Raw genomic sequence first — 9,780 nt, forward strand, 5'->3', positions numbered from 1 at the left:
TTCTGTTTCTGTTTCTGGTTCTTTTTCTGTCTCCTTATTTTAGTTGCTGTTATTTCTATTGCTGATTTAAATTCTGAGTTGAAATCCGAGGAGGGTATTTTTAATTTTGTTTTCAGCAATTCACCCCCCTCTTGCCGGTCTCCGCTGCACCAACAAGTGGTATCAGAGCCTGATCGCCTTAGAAGGACTAACCGCCAATTGAAGCACTACGATCAAGACGATGGCCAGAGCAAACATCCATCCCCCGAGTTTGACGGAGACTTCGCCACCTGGAAGCGCAAAATGGAGGTATTTTTTAAAACGGATTTTGATATTCTTATTACAATGAAATATGGTTTTGCAGCGCCAAAAGACAAAGAAGAAAACACATGGAGCAAGAAGGAGCAAGCCGATTTCGTCGCCAACGGAAAGGCGGAGTTCCACCTGCTTAGTGTGCTGCCACCACAAGAAGTAAATCGGATCGGAAGCTACGACTCAGCGAAAGATCTCTGGGAAAAATTCCTGGAGCTACACGAAGGTACTTCCGAAGCGAAGCTAGTGAAGCGCGACATCCTCCGGAACCAGTTAACGAACCTCCGGATGAACCAAGGCGAGAAGGTAGCGCAACTCCAAGCGAGAATCAAGGAGCTAATAACGCAACTAACGAACCTTGGAGAAGAGGTAACCAACCGGGACTCTATCCGGTACGCGCTCAACGCCTTCCCTAGAACTCCAGAGTGGGCTTCCTTAGTAGATGTGTATTACATCTCTAAGTACCTCGAGGTAAGTACTTTAGAACAATTATTTTCCACTTTTGAACTTCATGAATCTCGAGTTTCAGAACCCATTGGAGCAGAGAAGACAAGTCAGAACGTTGCCTTAAAGGCAAAGATGAACAGTTCTGACTCCGAAGCCTCAGTCGACGAATCCGAAGCGGCACTACTGGTAAGACGCTTCAATAAGTTTTTTAGTACTAATAAATTTAAATCGCAGAGGCATCATCGAAAGAAGAGAACGGTTCGATGCTACAACTGCAACGAAGAGGGACACATCAAAGATGACTGCCCAAAACTAAAGAGAAAGGAGAAAGAAAGGGCAAACCCAAAATACAAGAAACCAGAACCCTCTAAGCACAAGAATCTGAAGGCTACTTGGTCAGATTCGTCAACCTCCGAATCGGAAGTCGAAGAATTCTCGGGACTAGCACTGATGGCCAACCATCAAAAAGAAGAAACGTCCAGCTCAGAGATGAGCATCGATGAAGGGGGAGGAACATCAGAAGAAGAAAGCAGCAGTGAAGGGGGAGCGTCACCAGACCAGGTAAGTAAGGTACGCAATCTAACCCCATCTCAATCTTTCAAATTTATCAAGTCTCTTTCTAAAGAGTTAGATCAATTAGAAAAAGAGAATGCTGAACTAAAATTGAACTTAGCAAGAGCATGCCCGTTAGAAATGTATGATCATCTAAAATCAGAAAATGAAAATTTTAAATTAGAAATTGAAAAATTGAAAAATGATGCATGCTTAAAGAAATTTCCAAAGTCAAAAATTAGAACTTATGGTAAATTAAATTGGTATATAAGGAAGCATCAAGGTCAACTTAGAAAAATACCAAGAAATTATGTACCCCCTAGATTTTTGAATAATCCTGTAGGAAGGAACCTCTATTGGGTTCCAAAATTTGTGCTTAATTAATTTTTCAAAAATTAAAAGCTTAAAGTGAGAGAATTAAACATTGAAATTCTTTATGGAAGCTTTGTCTAAGGAAGTGGTTGTTGCTCCAATAACCAAGAAGGCTTAGTGCCTCATCACGACCTGGAAGCTAAAATATTGAAAGAAAATGTTTAATTAACTTTTTTGAAAAAGCATTAAACTAGAATCAAATAATGCTTTAAAAGTTTTTAAATCTTTTTAAAATTCTAAAAAGTCAGATTATGAAAAAAAAAAAATTTATTGCCTTAGAAATTTTTATTGACTTAGAAAATTCTTTTTCTGAAAATTCAAAAATTTGACTTAGAAATTTTTTTAGAAAAATTTATTTTTACTTAGAATTTTTTTCATATTAACTTAGAAATTTTTTTGGAAAAAATCATTTTGACTTAATTTTGACTTAGAAGATTATTTTTTTAATAACTTAGGAATTCTTTTGGAATTCATTTTTAACTTGAATTTTTTAAAAAATTCTATACATTTTACTTAACTTAAGTTATTTGTTTCAGATTTTCTTATCCTCATTTTTGCTGTGATCAAAGGGGGAGAGAAAAGTACAAATTTAGGGGGAGTTAGAAAAAATTTAAAATTTCTGTTATTATTAATTTTTGTTATTATTTTTATAAAAAGTGTTGCAATTTTACTAATTACAAAAATTATGTTTAACTTGTCAGTTTAGTTATTTACCTTTAAAATTACTATTTATGTCTATGTTGTCCCTAACTTGAACTTGAGTTGATGCGCATCAAAAAGGGGGAGATTGTTGGACCCCGTGGTAGTTTTGATGTGATCAACCAAGTTGGTTAGGTCCTGCGTTGTATTTGATCCCTGTGTCTGAGTGTGCAGGAGCTTAGGAGCACAGGAAGTCGAGCGGAAGACGCAGCTAGCGAGAAGGACGACACGGGAAGGGAGCCGACGGGCTCGGTGCGTCCGAAGGACGAGAGAACTGCGGAAGAGTACTCCGGTGGGCGTGAAGAGCGTGCGCGGCGCTCGAGGGACGTTAAGCCGGGACGGAAGGCTGCTCGAGGAAGGCCGGAAATTGGGTTCGGGTGAGCCCTATTTCGGTTGGTCGCAATCACCCAAAAGATCGGAGTGTCGGAAGTCAAAGTGGAGCAAAGAAACAAGTTGGAATGTTGAGCTGCCAGCTTGGAGGCGCCTCCAGCTTGAAGGCGCCTCCAGCCTTGCTGAAGGCGCCTCCAAGGGCGCCTTCAGGCTTGATGAATGCGCCTTCAACAGGTCAAAATGACCGTTTGCGTTCGGATAGAGTTCTATCCGCTGACCGAGCTGTGGAGGCGCCTTGAACCTTGTTGGAGGCGCCTTGGACCCTCGGGATAGAATTTCCAGAGGCTATTTAAAGGCCCCTGGAGCTAGGAATTAAAGAACAACTCAAGCAATCAATCTGTACTCAATTCCTAGCAACTAAGTGAGCGTTCTAAGTGTAAAAAGGCTTCTCCGCCTACAGTAAAGGAGATTCTGATAGTAGAGCTTTTTCATTGCCCTGGATTAACAACCTCCTTGGTTGTAACCAGGTTAAATTCTGTTTCTGTTTCTGGTTCTTTTTCTGTCTCCTTATTTTAGTTGCTGTTATTTCTATTGCTGATTTAAATTTTGAGTTGAAATCCGAGGAGGGTATTTTTAGTTTTGTTTTCAGCAATTCACCCCCCTCTTGCCGGTCTCCGCTGCACCAACATCATTGACTTTACCTTTACATCTAGGGTTGGTCCCATAGCTATATGAAACCCTATGAAAGGAAGTCATATCCTTCTTGACTTTAGGTTTGTATCCCAAACCTCTATAGCCATTGGATGACTCTTGTCTAACTTTTCCTAGGTTATGCTCATTTTGAACCCTAAGCATGTTTTCCATTCTTGCTAAGGTCCTTTCTAAACTATCAAGCCTTGTCCTCAAGACTTGGTTTTCACTCCATAAATCCCTAGATTTTGGTTTTTCATTGAATCTTTGAGCATTTCTATTTTTAGGCATATATCTAAAGTCCTTAGAATTATTGCCTAAGTTGCTATCTACCTTCTTAAACTTAGGTATGATAGATCTAGCATGAGAAGGAATATATTTATCCTTAGTGCCATCATGATTCCTACTTTCATGATAATTAGCATTAAAATGATAAGAATTATTTCTAGCATGCTTTTTATCATATGTCAAAGGAATGGATTTATTAAATGATACCTTGATTTTTACCTTGGAAGCTCCCCTAAACTTGTGCTTCCTCCTTTGACTTTGGTTGTTTTCTTCCCCTTTGGGCATTAGCTTCGATAATGTCCATTTTGGTTGCACAAGAAACACACAATGTGTTCCTTGCTCTTCTTTGTTGTGGGGATTGTCTCCTTGGGCTTCTCCTTGCCCTTGGGTACTACTTGGCCCTTCTTCTTGGCCAATTTTGGGCACTTGCTTTTATAGTGTCTATGTTCCCTACACTCAAAACAAATGATATGATTTTTATTTTTCACAATTGAAGTTTCTATACCTTTACTTGTAGGGATGATGCTTGATTCTCCATTTGATGTAGCTTGAATTGTGGAGGTTGCATCATCTTCTTCTTCTTCTCCTCTTGAGGGTGTGGGTGCTTCCACCTCTTCAACTCTTGAGGATGTGGATACTTCCACCTCTTCCTCTCTTGAAGATGTAGAAGATCTCTCATCTTCTTCCTTCTTCTCCTCAAATGTTGACCTTATGTCAACATCGGATTGACCCTTCTCTTCTTGGACCAATGAGCCCTTCTCCTTAAGCTCATCCACTCCTTGAAATTAAGTGGGGTTCTCATGATAGGCAATGACCTTTTTCCAAAGATCACTTGCACTCGTGCATTCACCTATACTCAAAATTATGTTAGAAGGTAATAGATTTAACAAAATTTTTGTTACCTCCATATTCGCCTCCGCTTGCTCCCTTTGTTCCTCGGTCCAATGTCGAGGTCGGAGGCGCTTACCCTTCTTGTCCTTTGGAGACTCAAATGGATCTTCCAATGCAACCCATTGATTCCAATCCATTTGGAACCAAGTTTCCAACCTCGTTCTCCAAAAATTGAAGTCCTCTTTGTCATACGATGGTGGAATCCAGATGTCCCATCCGAGCGGTCCTTCGTGTTGGAGCAATCTAGTGACCCTAGGTTTTGATGTTTGGGCAAAGATTTAAGTTAGTTTTATTGTTGTATTTGATATGCATTGTGAGTGTGCAGGATACAGGTACAACAAGGAAGTCCAAGTGTGATCTTGGCAAAGGAGGAAAGTCCAAGGATGAGTCTTGGCGGTGTAAGTCCAAGCATGTAGTCCTGGCAACGTAAGTCCAAGTGTAACTTGGCAATGGATGAAGTCCCGGAGGCGCGACCTCTTGGCAAAGGAAGACCCGACAACAATGACAAGGCCGATGGAAGCTCCAGAAGGCAAGACGTGAAGGATGGGGAGGCATCCGAGGGACGCAAGGCTGATGGAGGAGGCTAGAAGGCTAGGTCTAGGTTGGTCGGGCAGGGACGAGTGCTGAGAGATTGTACTCGGAGTAAAATATAAGAATTATGGTTTACTGTAGCAGTACTGTAGTGCTACTGTAGCAGTACTGTAGCGCTACTGTAGCAGTACTGTAGCAGTCGATTGCATGTTTTAGCAGTCGACTGGTGCAGTCGACTGGGGCAGTCGACTGGCAGCGAACAGAATGTGTGAAATCGAGTCGTTGAGGTGTAACGGTCGAATTTCCACAGAGGGCAGTCGACTGCATGTTTTAGCAGTCGACTGGTAGGCGGGGTTTTCAACCCGCGGGCTATAAAACCAAAGCTTGGGAGCTTGGTTTGAGTTGACGAAATTAGACTTGGTTAAGGTCTAATTAGTAGTCTACAAGTGCTCAAGAGTTTTCCTTGTGTCCAAGAGGTCTTGGTGAGTTTGTGGTGAGGTTTCTCCACCCACAAGGAGTTTGAGCTAGCCGGAGGTCTTCCGGGGAGTAATCCACCGACGGATAGGGATCGTCCACCTTACGGACACGCCGTGGAGTAGGAGGTTTATCTCCGAACCACGTAAATGATCGTGTAGCTTGGTTTGCATTCTTTCTTGTCTTGTATTTTGTTTAGCTTGTTTATTTTTGTATTATTTCGCTACGCAAGCTAACAACGTAGGAAGCGAACGATTTGGGTGAGCCGCTATTCACCCCCCTCTAGCGGACGTCAAGGTCCCAACAATTGGTATCAGAGCGAGGGCGCTCTTCTACGGACTAACCGCCAAGAGAGCAAGAAGCTAGAGGAAGAAGAAGATGGAGTCCGTAGGACCACTCGGATGGGATATCCGAATTCCACCTCCGTACGACAAAGAAGACTTCAATTATTGGAGGAAGCGGTTAGAGACATGGTTCCAAATGGATTGGAACCAATGGATTGTCTTGAGTGACCCATTTGAAGCTCCTACGGACAAGAAGGGTAAACGCCTCCGACCTCGGCATTGGACCGAAGAGCAACGAGAGCAATCGGAGGCAGACAAGGAGGTAACGAGAATTTTGAATAATTTACTACCTTCTAATATTTTGTTGAGTGTAGGTGAAACCACAAATGCAAGTGATCTTTGGAAAAAGATCATTGCGTATCATGAAGACCCTATAAAAATCCAAGAAGTGGAAGAGCCCAAGGAAAATGGCTCATTGGTCCAAGAAGAGAAGGACCAATCCGATGTTGACAAGAGGTCAACATTCGAGGAGGAAAAGGAAGAGGAGGAAGAGAAAGAGAAGGAAGAGGTGGAAGAGGAGAGATCTTCCACATCCTCAAGAGATGAAGAAGTGGAAGAGTCCACATCTTCAAGTGAAGAGGAAGAAGAGAAATCCGAGGAAGAGGAGATCTTGGAAGTTCAACCCTCTAGTTCAACTACCAAGAAGAGCACAAAGGACCACATCAAATGTTTTGAGTGTGGTAAGATGGGGCACTACAAGAGTAGGTGTCCTTCGCTCAAGAAGGTAAACCCTAAACTCACTAAAGTTAATTTAGAAACTAATGTGAGTTGTAGGAAGAAGAAGAAGGAGAAGAAGCACATTAGGTGCTTTACATGTGGTGAGTGGGGTCACTACCACACAAAGTGCCTAAGGAGAGGAGAGCTCAAGAAATTGGCGCACTTGAAGAAGTGGGAGAAGAAGGGAGCTTCCAAGGTAAAAACCAAGGTATCATTTAATGAATCCATTCCGTTGACATATGATAAAAAGCATGCTAGAAATAACTCTTATCATCTTAATGCTATTTATCATGAGAATAGGAGGCATGATAACCTTAAGGATAAATATATTCCTCCTTATGCTAGATTTACCACACCTAAGGTTAAGAAGGTAAATAACAACTTAGGCAATAACACCAAGGATTTTAGATATATGCCTAAAAATAGAAATGCTCAAGGATTCAATGAAAAACCAAAATCTAGAGATTTATGGGGAGAAAATCAAGTCTTGAGGACAAGACTTGATAATTTAGAAAGGACCTTAACAAGAATGGAAAATATTCTTAGGGGTTAAAATGAGCATAACCTAAGAAAAGCTAGACAAGAGCCATCCAATGGCTATAGAGGTTTGGGATACAAACCTAAAGCCAAGAAGGATGTGACTTCCTTTCATAGGGTTCCATATAGTTATGGGACCAACCCTAGGTTTAGAGGTCAAGTTAAAGATACTAGGGAAGGAATCCCTAAGAGTATTTTTGGCAAGACCAATGTGACTAAGGCTCCAAAAAGGCCTAATAAAGTCACAAATAAGGTTACAAAGGGAGTTAACCCTAGAAGTGACCTAGTGGAAGTGACCAAGGCTTCTAAGAAGCCAAGAAAGGTCGTTAGGAAGGTATCTAGGGAAGTCATCCCTAGTGAGTACCTAGAGCATCCAAGGAGCACCAATAGGTATTGGGTTCCTAGGAACATATTCTCTACACCCTAGATGGGTTTAGAGAGTGTCAACTCTAATTGGAAAGGTAGTTAACCCAACCTTGGGAAAGTTGACACTTGAGAGCATTTTCAAAGTGATTGTTAACCTTTGAAAATGAAAAGGATGATAAGTGTTACTCTTTGAAAGAGTAAAATGTGTCAAAATTTGAGGAGTTAAATCTAATTTAAATTGGCACACTAGAGAGAAGCAAAAGTGATGCCAAATTTAGAATTCGACATTTTCTTATGGAATTAAGGGAAATGTAAACCTTAATCCAAATTGTCACTCTTGGAAAAGAGTAACATGTGGCAAATCTTAAGGAATTATGTTTGAATTAAATTGGCGCAATGTGGAAAAACATAAGAAATACCAAATTGGGATTTTGGTATCTTCTTAGAGTAATTAAAGAAAAATCTAGGTCATAATGTAAGATGTTCACTCTTTGGAAGAGTGAAATGTGTCAAACTTTGAGGTTTTGAACTTAATTTAAATTGACACATTTAGAAAAGGATAAGAAATACCAAGTTGGGGTTTTGATATTTTCTTAAAAGGTAAAAGGCAAATCTAAGTTTTAATTTGATTTCATTTACTCTTGGAAAGAGTAAAATGTACCATGCTTTGAGAAATTTGTTTAAGTTAAAATGGCACAAATTTAGAAAGGAAAAATAAATGTCAAAATTGGGTTTTGACATTTTCATGGAAAATCATGGGCAATTTAGGGTTAAATTTTGAGTTAGCTAGGGTTAAGAATACTTAGATAGGTAATCTAGGTAAATTTTATTTATGCTAACTTGCCATGTTTTGTTTGCCTATCATATGTCATGACATCATATTTATATTTAGCATTCATATTTTATTATGAAAAATATAAAAATATCATGTCATGTCATACATACATCATGTAGCTATAGCTTGCTTTTCATTTTGAAAATTGCTTATTTTGATGTATGCCATGTAACATCATGCATTACTTTAATTCCCTTGTTATTTAAGGACAAATGGCATCTATTATAAATGGTAAATATCCCAACAAGAGGGATTATATCAAGTGACATCCTAGATGGATGATCATGATTTTTACAATGCCTAGATAGAGATGCATGATCCCTTAGTTTAGGGCAAGACCAAATATACATCTCACAAAGAACTATAAGGTGACTTGTATGTGTTTTAATACACGTTAGATACAAGTGAGATGTTAAGATGGTGAACTAAACTCAAGATGTTGATCTAGTGCATCTTGTTGAGTTTTAGGTTCATCAAAACACATAGTTATGTGTCTTCCAATCATTGGGAAAGCTAATGTACAAGTCATGTGCATTGAGCTCAAAGAACGTGGTTGGATATTGGTTTTAAAAATGATTTCAAAATACTTTTGAAAAACCTTGGTGAAGACTATCTTTTGATAGTAATCATCATTGGAAAGTTAGACACAAACTAGGAGAAAACATTGAAATTTTCAAGAGTTTTCAAATTTGTGTCAATCTTTGAAAATAGGAAGTATTTTCATAGAAAACTATTTTTCCTTGATAAAGTATACTCTAAATAATGTCTACATGAGTTTTCATGATGAAAACAAGTATGGTTTGGTTAAGAAAAACCAAAGTGAAGTTTCGGTTGAGGTTAGTTTCATTATTGAATTTTTAACCTCAAAACTTCAAGTTTTGGCTTTCCTAATTATTTAGGAACCCCAAGTCATTGTTGGTGCAATGATAGAAGTTTAACCATGTTTTTAGGGGGAGTTACTCCTTTAAAACATAAAAATCTTTTCCAAGACCAAAAGGACGTCAAATGTTAAGGTAGCACATGACATTGGTATGGGAGGTGTTGCCAAGGACAAGGGAGAGTCATCCAAGGCCAATAAGAAGGAATATGCTAGGGTAGCATATAATTATAGCAAGGATGAGGTGTCCAAGATTAAGGACAAGAAGAAATTAATCAAAGACAAGGTGTCTAAGGTTAAGAAGGTGAGTTTAGTAGGCCAAGTGTCACCCGAGGTGCATCGAAGTGACCTAGCTATAGTGGATGAGTCACCAAGGGAGGTGACTAAGGTTAAGATTCCTAAGGTTAGGAAGAGCCTTTGGGACCCATGGTAGATGGGTTATCAAATGTGCCAAGTGGTTAGGAGACGGACTTAAGTCTCTAACATAGTGGGTTGACACAATTGAGTTGAGTTTCATGCATAGAAATATGAATTGGGTT

Source organism: Zingiber officinale, chromosome 4A, assembly GCF_018446385.1.
Source record: "Zingiber officinale cultivar Zhangliang chromosome 4A, Zo_v1.1, whole genome shotgun sequence".
Classification (NCBI taxonomy): domain Eukaryota; kingdom Viridiplantae; phylum Streptophyta; class Magnoliopsida; order Zingiberales; family Zingiberaceae; genus Zingiber; species Zingiber officinale.